The following is a 15,449-nucleotide window of genomic DNA, read 5'->3' as shown; positions in this document are numbered from 1 at the left end:
CAGAACAAAAAAGAAAGTTGGGGATGGGGGAGTTTATCAATATGGGAGATAGTCCTGTGAAATAGAATTTAACACTCTGGCATCTACAGTGGGAGATCATGCTATTCTCTCCTAGGATAGCTATTAGAAACATGTAAAAAAAAATAGTGACACAAAATAAATTAGGTAGGAATGTCGGAGTTATCAGGGCTGATGATGGAAAAAGGATTCCAAGATTCAGAAAGAGACGTAGGTAGGATATATTACATAAAGCTGGATAAACAGCTGACAGTATTTCATGTGAAGGCCTAGAGGACATGCCAGGTGACAGTACTAAGCAAGTAACTGGTGAAAGGGGAACAAAAATTGTTTAGGAGCTCAGGGATGGCTGTTCTCTCTAGGCTATGAATGACAGTAAAAGATGCTGTTTTAGGACTGGGAATCCTGATAACAATTAATTTGATTGCATCTCAAAATAACAAAGAGGAGATGGTAGTGCTTAGCAATCAAAAGCAAGGTAAGTGCAATGATCACAACGAGCAACAAGATCTGTGTGGCAGATGAGGAAGCTTGACTCACAGTGAGATATAGAAATGGTTAACAGGATATGTTAGTCCTTACAGAAATCTGAATATGCAGCAAGCAAGCATTTTGCATAATATGTACAATCAAAATAAATAAAAATAAATGATAAGGAGGCAGAGGGAAGCTGCCCATTAAAAAGCTGCCCACAATTTTTTCCCCCTAGATTCCAGATGTGATCTGATTCTCAGACCATGAACCCATTGACTGGAAGAGAGGCCTATGATGAAAGATCATTTTTCACTGTGACAAATGTATAACAGTAATTCCCCTGTACTTTACCTAGGTGACCCCTGAACTTTAATTCAGGTGCCTCAGCACTGGGAAAAGGGAAATGTCCAGATCATTCAAGGGTTGATGTAAACATGAACATAGTGAGGAAGAAATTCCATATATTAAAAGGAACAAAATAGAATGTCTAGAACCCAAAATACGTTATGTGCAGATTAAACACCACAGAAAAAATATCAGTGAGCTTAAAGACATAACAATAGAAATTATCCATACAGATATATTTACCTTTGGTGAAATATGGGATGGTACTAAGAACTCTAACAATAGTGTTACTAGAGTTCCAGGAAGGAGGTTTACAGGAATTGAATAAATAATGGCTAATATTTTCCAAATTTGTTCAAAATTATAAGGCTGCATGTCCTAGAAGCTCAAAAAATTCTAATCAAGAAAAAGAAAAGCAAAGGCACATAATTCAAATTTTATAAAATCATTGTTAAAGAGAAAATTTTAAAAGCAGTCAGAGAAAAGAGAGATTAAATGCAGGGGAATAACCATAAGAAAGTTGTTGACTTTTTATCGGAAACAATGCAAACCAGAATATTTTGGAACAACATCTTTAAAATGTTGAAAAAAGGTCTGTCAACCTAAAATTCTATATCCAGAAAAAATATTCTTCAGAAATGAAGCTAAAATAAAAATATGTTCAGGAAAAGAAAACCTTGGAGAACTCATCACCCAAAGATCTGCACAAGAAGAAAATTTATAGTAAATTTCTTCAGGCTGAAGAAAGAGTAAACCAGAGTTTTACTAAGAAATAAAAAATACTGTGAATAGTCACTATGTAGGTAAATTTTTTAAAAATTCCTTCATTTTAAAATTTCTTTAAAGTGTATTTTATTGTTTAAATTATAAAATAATATATTTGTGGGGTTTATGACATATGAAGATGTAGATTATTTGACAATAAAAGTATAAATAAGAGGAGGGCATAATAGAAATATACTGTTATACATTTCTTACATTAAAACTCAAGAGGCATAATATTACTTGAAGAAAGACTGTGATAAGATGCATATTGCAAACCCTAGAGCTCCTACTGCATAAACGTAAAAGTTATAGCTAGTAAGACCATGGTAAAGAAAAATTGAATATTGAAAATATTTAAATAGTCATAAAAAATGCAGGGACGGAGAGCAAAAAATATATGGGACACGTCCTCCTCAGCATCATGGCCACCCTCAGACCTCTCATGAAGCCAAAGATCAAAAAGAGAACCAACAAATCCATCCAGCACCAGTCAGACCGATATGTCATAATTAAGAACTGGCAGAAGCCCAGGGGCATGACAATAGGGTGTGCAGGAGATTCAGGGGCCAGATTTTGATGTCCAACTTTGGTTACTGGAACAACAAGAAAACAAAGCACTTGCTGACCAGTGACTTCTGAAAGTCTCTGTCCACAATGTCAAGGAGCTTGAAATGCTGCTGATCTGGAACATATATTACTGGGCTGTGATTTCTCACATCGTCTCCTCTAAGAACCACAGAGCCATTGTGGAAAGAGCAGCCTAGCCGGCTGTCAGTCACCAATCCCAATGCCAGGCTGCACAGCGAAGAAAATGAAGAGGCAGCTTGTGTGCACATTGTATTCGTGTTAATAAAACCATAAAACTCAAAAAAGTATACGTATGGGACAAATTGAAAACAAATAGCTGGATGGTACACTTAGAAACAACCATGTAAATCATTAGATTAATTATAAATGCTCTAAACTTTCTTAAAAAAAGCCAAAGAATATTACACTGGATTTAAGAGCTAAATCCAATTTTATATCATCTGGAGGAAGTGCATTTTAAATATGGAGTTACAGATAGTCCAACAGTAAGAGAATGGGAAAATATACAGAGAAGTCCTCACAACCAGGAATATTGACAAAGATGAGAAGGGGAATTTCATAAAAATAAAAGTGTCAATTCTGAATCCCTGTGAACCTAGTACCAGAGATTCATAAATCTATGAAGCAAAAACTGCAAAAAATCTGCAAACAAAATGAGACAAATCCACATTATAGTTGAAATTTCTGCAGAAAATTACTAAGGATATAAAAGATGTGAATAAAATATCAACCAGCAGGACATACCTGAAATTTATAGAATAATTCACTGAACAATGGAACATACAAAGTCTTTTTAAAGAGCACATTCAACAGGGGGAACAAAAAATAAAATTAATTAATGAATAACTGAAAAAAAAGAAACTGAACAGTTGTTTGGGACACCTTCCATCTGATTTCACATTAAATGGAGGCATATTGTGGAAATGAATCCTTAATGGTTATCCAGACTTTAAAAGTGCTCACATCAGTTATTAAAGCTAATAGGAACAATTTCAGTTTAAAAGCAGGACTTCCTGTCCACTTAATAGTACAGTAGTATTGACTACATTACTGGGAAATGCCCTATGTCTAATTTTCCATTCCTTAACTGGAGGAGAATATTGTCTCGAATGCAGATGCCTCAGATACCTTGTAATTTTATGTAACCAATTTCAATGGACTTTATGCCATTTTTAGCTTGTCACCTATGTGTGATTATCCCAGAAAACAATCTCTTTTCCCCCAAACTCACTATTTATGTACTTCTTATGTTTAAACTAATTACTGAACCTTAGTACTTCCCCATTGAAGAATGGGCTTATAAGTATACTGCCTCATGATTATATGATTTTTAGACTAGATGGTTTATTTGGTAGATTTCCTAGCATCATCTCCCTGGGCTCTAAGTTATTTAATACATTAATTTTGGGCAGTTCATCATGATGAACTGATGGTGTTAATTTTTTATTATAGCCTATTTAGTAGTTTTATCCTCTAAGATCACAAAGATTTTCTTTGATATTTTCTTAAACAAATTGTGGTATAGCCAAACCATAAAAAGAAACAAACTACTAGACACACAGCATTGACGAATCTCAAAAAATGTGCTGAGCTACCTAGGACACAAAAGAACACATACCATATGAACCCATGTATATACTATTACAGAAGAGGTAAACCTAATCTATAGTAATCTCTGGCCTAGGCAACAACTGATAACATATCAGTTGTTGCCTAGGCCAGAGGTGAGGGTGGGTAAAATGCAAATGGATACAAGGAAAATTTGGGGGGTGATGGAAATATTCTGTATCCTGATGGGGTTGATGATCATATGGGTGTATACATTTGACAAGCTCATCAAACTGCAAACTTAAAATAGGTGCTTTTTTATTGCATGTAAGTCACACTTCAATAAAGTTAATAAGGAAAACCAAACAGAAAACTATTGTGTAGGGAGAAGAATGGAAGCAGGGAGACTAGCTAAAGTGCTGTGAATAATCTGAGCAATGATGGTTGAAACAGTAGAAATGGAAAACAAGAAGATAAATTTAGGATATGTTTTGAAGGCAAATTTTACGTGATACGTGGATAATTTATATGTGTACATTTGGGAGTGGGGATTCTGATGGACAGTGAGAAATAAGGAAAAATCCCTGAAAGTTTGGCTTAAAAAATTGGATAGTGTTATTTATTCAGAACAGTTAATCTGAGAAAAGAGTTTGGTAATTGAGTTCTATGGAGAATCAAGAGTACTATTTTGGCTGTGTTAATTTTAAGATGCTTTTTAAAAAACCTGTGGACAAATATCCAGCAGGGTGTTGGGTATATGATTCTGGAGTTCTAGGGCATGTTTGAATCTTAAGGTACAGATGTGGAAGTGATAGCGGACAAGTTCTATTTAAAGCCATAGGCTTGAAAACATGTCACCTAGAGAGCCCAGGACATTTAGTGGTGGAGGAGGAGAAAAGGACCGGCGAAGGAGACTGTGATGAAGCAGCTAACAATGCAGGCACTCAGTTACAAGCACATGGGGTCCTAGACATTAAGAGATGAGAGAGTTTTGTGAAGAAAAGTGAGCAGTTATGTTGAAAGCAATGGAAAGGTCTGGTTAAGGAAAGAACGGTGACCACTGGATAAATTTGTGTGTGTGTGACCCTGACAAGATCTTTTTCTGGAATAGAAGGGGTGGAAACTTGATTGGACTGGATGTAGAAGATCATATTGACATGACTCTATATTTGTCAAGAAAACGTACAATGAATTGGGAAGGAATGGAAGAGTGGTGGGAAGATGATTCAGGTCAAAGTCATGGGAGGTTTTATTTGATTTGATTTGAAAAAAACCAGTATTAGTGCTTGTTTGTATGCTGATGGTAATATTCCATCAAGAACTGAGAATTGGTTGAAGCAGGAGAGGGGGTGTTTGAGGAAAGTCTTTGTGAAAACATGGGATGCAAACCCCAAGTGGAGGAATTCGTATTTAATACCATGCTTCATTTTGGGATACATAGCATTATGCTAAGAGAATGTATTGATGTCATTGTGCTCTATGCTTTAATACTCAATTTAGAACTAAAAAAGAAGACTTAGCAAAATAAGATTTGGTTCAAGTTAAGATTTGGTTAACATTCTGTGATTTCTTTTTTGGTTTGGAACACACAATTTTCCCAGTTTTGCCTATCCTTCAGGAATATCTTGCCTTCATTAGATAACTACTCTAAAGTTAAAATGAAAAGAGAGCATTTTCTAAAGGTTATACTATTTAAGGTTGTATTTATTGAAGGAAAAAAACTTCTAAACAGTTTTATCCTGTTGGAAAAAATAGTTTCACCTGAGCCACAAATGAGACTGGAAACAAAAGACAGAATCTGAGAATTTGTTTGCAGGGTCTTCTGTTCAAAAGAATACCGTCCTTGAAAAACCTGCAGCCATAGTAACAGCCATTCCCAGTCCTGTGATCTACAGAGCATAGAACCCTGTTAGGTGTCACAAAATTATACACCATTGCACGCCAGTCACTAGTGAAAGGTTGAATTTTTTTTTTCTTTTTTGGTTGCTTTGGGTCTTGGTTGCTGTGTGCAGGCTTTTTCTAGTTGTGGCAAGCGGGGGCTACTCTTTGTTGCAGTGCGCGGGCTTCTCATTGTGGTGGCTTCTCTTGTTGCGGAGCACAGGTTCTAAGTGCACAGCCCTCAGTAGTTGCAGCACATGGGCTCAGGAGTTGTGGCTCGTGGGCTCTAGAGAGCAGGCTCAGTAGTTATGGCGCATGGGCTTAGTTGCTCCGAGACATGGGGCATCTTCCCGGACCAGGGATTGAACCTGTGTCCCTTGCATTGGCAGGCGGACTCAACCACTGGGCCACCAGGGAAGTCCGAAATGTTGACTTTTTATTGTCAGTTCTTGAACAGCCACTAATAATCATTCGGAGCTAAAGACACTCTTCATCTAATGTGGTGAATGGAGCTAATGAAATACTTAAGGGCCAGAGCAAGAAGTGAGGAAAAAAGCTGTGACTTTAAAATCCCCAGAAACAAAGGATGTCTTACAAATGCGAAGAAAACTTGAGACTGTGAAAGCCTGAGGTCGGGTCTCAGGAAAAAAGAAAGTGAAAAAAGCAGATTATTTTCCCAAATACTGGCATTTAAGCTGCTAGTACTTCCACGGGGGTGACCACCAAGATCGTGAGAGGATCTCCTACTCTTGCTGGTAGATCTGCGGAGCTTGGGCTATCCCCTCACTCCTTCTCCTACCTCCTTCAAACATAGATAATAACACTAAAACAGGTGTATCAGCGAGGATCCTTTAGGTGCAAGTCACTGAATAAATGAAAAGTGGCTTCAACAGCGAGAATAATTCGCTACCTCGCATAACAGGAAGTCCCAAGGTCGGCGCTATCAGAGTTGGTTACCTCCTCAGCTCCATGATGTGAGGGCTCCTGGTCACTCTCTCTGGGAGTCTCTTGACTTTCCCCTTTTGGGCACAAAAAGAATACAAGTAGGTCCTAACATAGAGGCCTCACGTGGCAGTGTCAAAGGCAGGAACAAGCGAGTCCCTATTTTATTTCTCCTTTTTTAATTATGAGGAAAACAATCCCAGAGGCCTCTCACTAGACTTTCCTCTTTGTCTTGTTTTTCTAATACTTGACCATGTGTAACAAATCACTGATAAGGGAAATGAAATTATAATGGCTGGCATAGACTGATGAGCATCTACCCCTGGGGGTAGGGAAGCCCCTTAAAGATACACAAAAAACTAGTTCCTAAATAGAGCTGGCTTTCTGCCAGCAGAGCAGAAAGGATAACTGTGACCGCTGAGAAGAGAGGGCAATGCATGCGCAGTGATGAGCAGAGTGGCCGGTGCCCAAATGCATTTAGTAAATATTAGCTGCTATTGTTGTCCTATCAAGCCGCTCTTCTGGGAAACACAATAGAAGACCCCAGCCTCAGACCCCAGCCTCACACCCCAGACTACGTATTCTGACCTCCATCCAATCTGTCATCAAATAGTACAGTTAACCCCTTAGCTGTAGCTTTACTTTCTTTCCTTGACTGTAAATCCTTTTCCCTTGTCGTCCTGTTTGTCTCAAAAAGTGGTAGCTAATGAGTTGTCTGCCTCCAGCCTCATCGATTTTCAAAATTTTTGCATATTGTAGCCAAACTGATCTGTCCTTTTTAAACTTTTTTTTAAAATTAATTTATTTATTTTTATTTTTGACTGTGTTGGGTCTTCGTTTCTGTGCGAGGGCTTTCTCTAGTTGCGGCAAGTGGGGGCCACTCTTCATCGCGGTGCGCGGGCCTCTCACTATCGCAGCCTCACTTGTTGCGGAGCACAGGCTCCAGACGCGCAGGCTCAGTAACTGTGGCTCACGGGCCCAGTTGCTCCGCGGCATTTGAGATCTTCCCAGACCAGGGCTCGAACCCGTGTCCCCTGCAGTGGCAGGCAGACTCTCAACCACTGCGCCACCAGGGAAGCCCCAAACTGATCTTTCTAAAGGCAGAACTAATCATGTCACCATCTTCCTTAAGAGCTTATCACAGTTCCTCATTGCATTACATCTGAAGGTTGACCTCTTCAGGATCATGTCCATGTAGTTGTTCTTCAGTGCAGGTGGAGGGAGGCTCTCTGTCCTTCAGCTCTGCCGTATGGAACATGCAGTCCCCTTGGTGCAGGAGGAGAGAAACAGAAGACTCCCAAGTAGGGTCTCCATTGTCCACAAAGAGTGGGGTGCCCAGCCCATCTGTAAGGGGCTGAGAAGCACCATCTGGCATTCACCCGGAAGGGGAGGAGGCCATACTTTTAGGGAACACTATTGTAATAGATCCAGAGATGTGCCTCCCGGTTCCCCCTTCAAGGAAGGGCTTGCTGCCCAATTTCAGAGAACTTGTCTGTCTCAGTGGCTGAGAGCTGCCTTGTCTGAGGTCACGACTTTCCTGGGGTAGCGCACTTGTAACTGAGTGAGGCAGAGGGATAAAGACATGGCCGTTTTGGCCCATGCACATAACTCCGAGAGGCGCTGCTCACTCGAGGACTCCCTGCTGGGGTGGCCAGGGCTTCCTTGTGCTTGCTTCACAGTTGACTTCTTCCTCTTCTCTATCCTGTTTCACCATTTCTTTCATAGGTTTTGATCCTTTATGAACATCTTGTACCCCATACTCTACATGGTATCTGCTTCTGGAAATTACAACCTGCAACAACTAGTAATTTCTAGCAGAAAGTCCTTTAACCCTCAACTCTCTTTTCTGCCTCAATGATCATTATCTAAGTTGATAATTTTTCACTCCAGATTTATAGAAATACAGTTACCTGAATGCATCACCAAAATTTTGCAGATAAAATACAATTTATTAAGTAATTACATGCTGCCAAGTGCTTTTTAAAAAATAAGTTTATTTATTTTATTTATTTACTTTTGGTTGTGTTGGGTCTTCGTTGCTGCGCGCGGGCTTTCTCTAGTTGCGGAGAGCGGGGGCTACTGTTCATTGTGGTGTGCGGGCTTTTCATTGTGGTGGCTTCTCTTGTTGCAGAGCACGGGTTGTAGGTGCGTAGGCTTCTGTAGTTGTGGTGCATGGGCTCAGCAGTTGTGGCACGTGGGCTCTAGAGTGCAGGCTCAGTAGTTGTGGCACACAGGCTTAGTTGCTCCGTGGCATGTGGTATCTTCCCAGACCAGGTATCGAACCCATGTCCCCTGCACTGGCAGGCGGATTCTTAACCATTGTGCCACAAGGGCGGTCCCCAAGTACTCTTTTTTGTTTTGTTTTTCTTTTTTACTCTCTCATTCTCTCTAAGGCTCCCTATGAGTAGATAGATGCGTAGAAGAAAAGTCATCTGCCCAGACCCAATAGTTATTAAACCAGGGAGTTCAGACTCTGATCCTCCTTTGCCCTTTATAACTTTACAGCCTGTTTCCTTTATAACTAGTTTAAACCACCACTGCCTGGAGCACCCTTTCCCTCTTCCCTTTGAGGGGCTCACTGCTACTCACTCAGCTCAGCATCAGTAAATCCAAAAAACTTCCAAAGTTGTCCCCTATCCCTGCATGCACTGTCATGCTGTGTTGCGCCGATAGCTAGTACCCAAACATTTATCCCCATCTTGGTACTTATCAATACTGTATGATAGTCGTCGTTGCCTGTCTAGCATCTCTAATGGCTGACTAGTGCCTGGTGCATCCTTCTTTACCTACTTCTCAAAAGGATTTTTAGTGATTTAGTGTCAGCACATCGTAGGTATTGAAAAGTGTTTACTGAGTGAATTTAATAATGCTCTTTTTTTTCTCTAGCTTTGCACGAACTCTATCATCCTAGGAGATTCAGTTAAAAGAGGAAAAAATACTGCCATTCTAGAATGTATGCAACAAACATCTGTGAGTCTAAAGGAATTTGGCTCATTAATGTTTCTTTTCCAGTTCTGATAGTTGACTATGCTCGTGGCTGACTACACAGTGTGACGTAGCGCCGATAACTTGGGAAGGGCAGAGGTGTCTAGTGAATGGAGAACTCTTCCTAGACAGAACTATTTTCTGTTCATTTTTTTTCCCCACAAATCCACGTTCAACATCTATGACATGCAAGACCCCTTCAGGGATGACTATCTCAGTCAGTTTAGATAATCACATTCAAGATGTATGTGTGTAACAGGAATTATGATATGAGTATTCACATTCTGGTTCTCTTCCCTGCCCCCCAATACTATCCCCATTAATTTTATTTGCAATTAAGCAAGATGAGGGGAGAAATATTCTGAGCAAAATGTTTTATTGTCTGATAACAAATGAAAATTATGCAAGTGGAAAAAAACTGAACCACTCTACAAAAGAACCATGTTGGGAGACTATAATATCCTTCATGGAACAGTACTTTATTAAAAGCCAGAAAAAATCTTTTATCAATGGTTGCATCCAAAAATCTGCCATTAATCTATGACAGTGATGCCAAGGAGAGTATCATCTTCCAGGTAGAAAGTTCATTTACTTAACTGAATAAAAAGAGAGTATTTTATAGCATTTTTATTTCACTCCTCATTGCTATGTGCTTTAAATAAGACAATTGCCCTTATTTTTCATAGAAAAATAAAAAAACACATGTACATTGTCTATGCAATTTAAAATAAAAATATGTACATATTTTATTGACTTCATTTTAATTATTATTAAATAGACAAATATAAAGACATAACATGAGAACCCACTTTGTCTTGCACAATATTTAATAACTATGTCCTATAAATGGGTGTGACCAAGAGAGTTCCACGTTGTGACAAGGTGGGCAAGGTGAAGATTACAAATAACATTTAGTCAATTGTGGGCCTGCAGAAACCAGTGCTCAGGTGAATGTCAAAGTCAGGCCACGTTTCCCAGCTGTGACGACAGCCTTTCTACTCCAGTTTTGGACACTCTTCACATTTTTAAAAGTACACCCACCAGGTCCCCCTCGCTCCCTCCTGAATTTTCTCCTTCCCTTTTTTCTTTGTGTCTTTCTACCTTTCCTTCCATCTGGCTTTCCCTCCAATTCTCTCTCCTTTCTTCAAACGAGTAGCCAGCACCTGCTCTGAGTTCAGCCACATTCTGACCCGGAGGGATACAAAGATGAATAAGTCAGCCGATTATTGTTTCCAGGGGCTTTTATTTTTGCCTCTCTTCTCATTTTAGACTTAACATTTGCTTTCCCATCTATCACAACAGGGCTTCAAACTACTGAAGTTTCTGTAACTGTCTCCTTCCAAATCAAAAAGTTACTCCTTTCTTCTTCCATTGGATCACGTCAGAATATGTCCCACTTATGTGCAAGGGATGCTAATGGAATAAGGATGTCCCTCACAGACAAATTTTCATATTTTTAGCATCCTGGGTTGTGTTTATCCTTAAAGGATATATCTACCTGTAAGAATTGTGGGCTCTAGGTAAGACATATTTTTGAGGATGTAGGTCTTGAGAAAAGGATTTGTGAATGTTGTTCAGAGTTGAGCTCATGGAGAGAGAGGGTTTGGGAAGCAGTTAGTCCTCTGGTCCATTCCCAGCTTGGCCATTTACTAGTTATGTGAAGCTGAGACCCTCGGTTTTCTCATCAGAATTCAGTAATGGGAATTAAATCAGCTGCAATTTGTAAGGTGTTATAAATTAATGTCTGTGTTATAATTCTTAAGCTATTCCTACCCTAAACGTCTTCTCTTTATGTACGTGTGTAAAACCTCATTAATGAGGAGTTGGATCCTTAGAATATATTATTATTATTTCTAGTTGCTTCTCGTTTTTTGCCAGTGTGTATGGCTAAAAAGCAGTGTGATGTGGTTGAGTTGGCTGATTCTACCTCTGAAGACCTGATTGTGAGCCTTTATTCCCAAATTCACATTGCAGTGTCATTAAATTGATAGCTTGAAATAGGTCATCTTGGGAAAATTTATAGCGTGGAAATTAACAAACACTACAAAAAAAGGCTCTGTTTTCTTCTGGAGGGAGAAAAAAAATTGTTAACCCTTTACTAGCACACCACTGCCAAGAGTCCAGGCAGAGACAGAGAAAATCCTCTTTTTTCTTTTCCCAAATAACAGAATAGGACACTACAAGTCCCGAGTTCCCATTTCCCTATGACTGTGCTTCTGCTAGGAGGGGAACATATTTCCGAATTCTCTCCAAACTCAACTCTACCTTCTGATCAAGGTGGCCTTAATGTTCTCTCCTGCCTTTTGTTTCCGGAGCTGAGTTCAATTTCTCTCCGTGATTGCAGTAGTCTTGACCCCTAAGCAATACTCTTTTTTTTTTTTTTTAAATTAATTTTTAGTTTTGGCTGCATTGGGTCTTCATTGCTGCACACGGGCTTTCTCTAGTTGTGGCGAGCGGGGGCTACTCTTCATTGCGGTGCGTGGGCTTCTCACTGTGGTGGCTTCTCTTGTTGCGGAGCACGGGCTCTAGGTGCTTGGGCTTCAGTAGTTGTGGCACGTGGGCTCACTAGTTGTGGCTCATACGCTCTAGAGCATAGGCTCAGTAATTGTGGCGCACAGGCTTAGTTGCTCCGCGGCACGTGGGATCTTCCCGGACCAGGGCTCGAACCTGTGTCCCCTGCATTGGCAGGTGGATTCTTAACCACTGCACCACCAGGCAAGTCCCTAAGCAATAGTCTTGAATGAAGTCTTCCTTGCCTATTTAACCCCATCAATGCAGTTTTTCTTTGACACTGTCCCAGTTTTTTGACACTGACAATTCCATTTTTTTTTTGCAATATCAATCTCTATTCACACCCCTCTTAAAGCATGTACAATATTTCATGCTCCTAACATGAAGTGCCTCTGAGCTGTCAAATTCTTTGACCATTTATTAGATAGTCTGGCTTATTTTGTCTCTATGATAAAAAAAAAAAAGGACAGGTTGTCTGATATTTACAGAGAATCCCAGGTAAATTTTATTGGCATCATTTGAAAAGTACTTAGTGGATTCTTTTTTAAATATAAAAACTATTTTCAAAGACCAGATTGGAAAATAGAAAGTTGTTCCCTTTTAGTTCCCCAAACTTGTATCTGGTTCTGCAGGGTATTTCACACAGCTGTGCTTTATGAGAGGCAATGAATTGTATTTATTCAGCAGCTTCTCTGGGGCAGTGAACTCTGAGCTCTTGCTCATAATTAGCATAAGTAAGCAACACATTCCTGGTTGTCAGGCTCTTTTGAGCCTCCAAGTCACCCTCAAGGGAGGCATAACACACACCAGCCTAGAGTGCTTCCACCTATTTCAGCTCTGTGCTTGCTGCCCTACCGATCACTTTCAAATGCAAATATCTCCTTTACTATTTGAGGATTCATGCCTGCTTCTCCCTTTCTCATTAAATTATCCCTCCACCCACCCCACACCAAGGTGGGTCTCTGTGGATTGCAGACCAGTTGCCAAGAACCTTAAGAAGAACTGAAAACCTTTCACTTTCTACCCTGTGTCCTCTCCTTTTTTATTTGCTGTGGTCTCTGTAGCTGAGAACTATTTCTGGAGCAGTGCAGGCTAACAGCCAAGCCTTAGTGTGCTTCTTTCTTCAGGTTTCACCTAAGTAGATCTCAATATCATGCTGGCCTCGGGAATAGAGGCTCCTTAGAATACTTTGCTGCCTTCCCACCTGCCTTTAATGGTAACTAGAAATAGATTTAATGATCTCCAGGTGCATCTATAACCATCCTCAAATAATCTGGTTTTCAATTATTCAGCTTACTGTGGCCAGAGAACAGGACTCACCTTTCTTAGGGAACTGTAAGTTCTACTTCCTATTTCCTCTCCATTTGGGCTCTTTACTGCCCTTCCTGTCCCCTGCCTGCCACCATCAAATCAGGAGAATCTTTGGCTGTCATGGTGTCATGGTAGGAAGTCTATCTCTAACTCTCTGTCTTCAAATCTATTCAGACTCAGGATTTTGCCTTTAGAATCCCAAATGGCTTCTTTTTGCTATAAAATTATTTTCTTTATGAATGTCTCACAGTTTAGGTGCGTGAATGGTGAAAAGGCCACGGTCTTACCAAAAAAAAAAAAAAAAAAAAAGACTAAAAGAGGAGAACTTCTGCTGATATTTCAAAATATTGTGCCACCACATAAATACCATGCTGACTGCAGAAGGCATTTTAGTGTAGATGCTGTCTTTTAGTATCTTTAAGCAGAAACCCACTTAAAAGATATAAAAGCCCAAGCTCTACTTTTTATGTTCCTTAACCTCAAATAAAAGGGAAGTTGATTTGGGCAGAGATTAAACATAACAAATACAAAACTCACTTTCCTACCCATAGATGAGTTCCATTTAAAATAAATATTTTTTATCAAATCATCCCATTGTACACTTGAAATATCTTAGTTTTATTTCTCAATTATACCTCAGTAATGCTAAAAACTAGAATAATTTTTTTTCAGGAGCACTTTTGTATTGGTGACTGTAAATTATGATTTAAATCTGGTACAGTCACTGGTAAGTGTTGCTTGAAATGCAGGCAGGGGATAAGCAAGCACTTCATAGAGTTTACAAAATGCAAGTAGGATACTACCACAAAGTCACAGTTGTCTTTCACAATGTGTATTAATATTTGCCTGCTGAAAATTCCATGCATTTTGCCTGTTAATGAAGACCTTTTAAGTTAAAATTCCCTTTCTGAACAGGAATACTGTCCCTATATACTATATATATATACACACACACACTAATATTACACTACTATTATTATACTATTATATATAATTATATATACTATTATATTTATGTGGTTTTATAGACATAATAGATTTACTATTAAACTAGTTATTTACTATTAAGCTATTTAGCTATCACAATTAGGCAAGTTTTCAAAGAGATTCTTTCCAAATGTGTGCTTCTTTCCACAATACCCATTATAAATATTTCAACAAGGAAAAGAATATGAAATGTTTGCAGACTTCTTGTCCGCAACACATTTTTGTTCAGCAATAATGACTTCAAGGTGTTTCTATTCAAAACTAAAGCTTTGCAGGAAGTTGAAGAGGAAGCCCTTACTCCTTGCCCCTTCATTTCTTTGTGTCCTGAAATTTGTGACTCAGTGCAATGAAAATAATCAGAATGAAACCTTGCCCAGAGGGAAGTCCTCTCAAATGCTGGCGGGGTTCCACTGTCCTCCTCCAGCATCATCCCTCATTTTCTTTGGAATATTGTAAATTTTAAGACCTGCTAGTAGAATCTATATCAAATATGTTTTATTGGGAAAGAGATTTTGAGGTGGAATAAAAACATATTTTCTTAACCCTTTCATATTCTGATCGATTTACTTTAATCTGGATTAACTAAAATCCCTGAAGACCCTAAGAAATTACATGAGATTTCACCTCAGAGAACATTCTCCTATGTTAAACCACAGTGCAATTAGGAAGCCAGGAATGGAGTTTGAGCTCAGTACTCTTGAAGCTGAGAAAAGAAGTTTATTTGCCTTTACACAATTTTCATTCTTTTTGTGGCTTTTCTTAAGTCTCACTCAGGGCAAGATTCTCTATTGCTAATAAGCATTCCCAGTAATTTAGGGCACTGACCTCCTGTTTTCCCAAATAATATTTGTTGGTGCAAATAAAATCTGTTTTTCTCTTATGTTTTCCCCCCACATTTGCAGGGGCCTATATTGATGTATTTAATTTTGAAAAGTGTTATGGGATACCTTAAAAGAGAGTCAGTCCTTCTCATGCCGAGAAGTTAAACCTAAGATACATATTGTTGAGTTTTAAAGGTATGTTGGGTGGAGTTTGAATCAAAATATAGGCCATGTGGCACATTTGAAATGCACCTTATGCCCTTGGGAGTGCCCCAG

General features: G+C 39.2%; 1 pseudogene; it reads left to right on the top strand.

Moving 5' to 3' along the window:
• The first annotated feature begins 2,023 nt into the window (after nucleotides 1-2,023).
• Nucleotides 2,024-2,463, top strand: LOC130707173 (60S ribosomal protein L32-like; annotated as a pseudogene).
• Nucleotides 2,464-15,449: the final 12,986 nt, after the last annotated feature.

Source organism: Balaenoptera acutorostrata, chromosome 2, assembly GCF_949987535.1.
Source record: "Balaenoptera acutorostrata chromosome 2, mBalAcu1.1, whole genome shotgun sequence".
NCBI classification, from domain to species: domain Eukaryota; kingdom Metazoa; phylum Chordata; class Mammalia; order Artiodactyla; family Balaenopteridae; genus Balaenoptera; species Balaenoptera acutorostrata.
Note: the sequence above shows the minus strand (reverse complement) of the source record. Positions and strands in the feature narration are given on the sequence as shown.